General features: G+C 42.6%; 1 pseudogene; it reads left to right on the top strand.

Moving 5' to 3' along the window:
• The first annotated feature begins 218 nt into the window (after positions 1 to 218).
• LOC125755060 (FAU ubiquitin-like and ribosomal protein S30) lies at positions 219 to 684 on the top strand (annotated as a pseudogene).
• Positions 685 to 1,075: the final 391 nt, after the last annotated feature.

The following is a 1,075-nucleotide window of genomic DNA, read 5'->3' on the forward strand; positions in this document are numbered from 1 at the left end:
ACTATAAAAAAAAAAAAATCCAGCTAGTAACTAAAAAATAAACAAGCAAATGATGATAAAAAGCCTCAGAGGAGGGAAGAGTAGTACCTGGTATTGTTCCAATAGATTATCTAAAATTTTTAGCTTCCAACAAAAATATTATGAGCCAAGAAAACAAGAAAGTATGACCCATACAGCAAAAAAAGGAGGCAAGAAAAACTGCCTGTGAGAGTGACAAGATGTTGGATTTAATAGAAAAGGACTTCAAAGTAATAATTATAAATATGTTCATTGTGCTGTGGTGGCCACAGTTCAGTCACCAAAAGGCAGCTCTTGGCCTGTGCCACACCCTCAAGGTGACCAGCCAGGAGACAGTGGCCCAGATCAAGGCTCATGTAGCCTCACTGAAGGGCATCACTCCAGAAGATCAAATTGTGCTCCTGGCAGTCACAGCCCTAGAGACAAGGCTACACTAGGTGGGTGTGGAGTGGAGGCTCTGACCACCCTGGAATTAGCCAGCTGTGTGCTTGGTGCTATGGTTCCCTGGCTTATGCTGGGAAGGTAAGAGGGCAGATTCCCAAGATAGCCAAACAGGAAAAAATGAAGAAGACAGGCTGAGCCATGTGGTCGATGCAGTACAAGTGGTGCTTTGTCAATGTTGTGTCTACCTTTGGCAAGAGGAAGGGCTCCGATGCCAACTCTTAAGTCCATTGTAATTCTGGCTTTCCCCAATAAGGCCACTTAGTTCAGTTAAAAGAAAAAGTTCTTGTAGCTAAAAAGTTAATGATTAAAGAAGTAAAGGAAGTATGATGACAATGTTGCATCAAATAAAAAATATCAGTGAAGTGAGAATTTTTTTAAAGATTTATTTATTTATTTTTATTTATGATAGACACAGAGAGAGAGAGAAAGAGGCAGAGACACAGGAGGAGGAGAAGCAGGCTCCATGCCGGGAGCCTGACGCGGGACTCAATCCCAGGACTCCAGGATCGCGCCCTGGGCCAAGGGCAGGCGCCAAACCGATGAGCCACCCAGGGATCCCCGAAGTGAGAAATTTTTTAAAAATCTTGCTGTCAATAATTTATTTTTTTGTGAT

Source organism: Canis lupus, chromosome 5 (assembly GCF_003254725.2).
Source record: "Canis lupus dingo isolate Sandy chromosome 5, ASM325472v2, whole genome shotgun sequence".
NCBI lineage: Eukaryota > Metazoa > Chordata > Mammalia > Carnivora > Canidae > Canis > Canis lupus.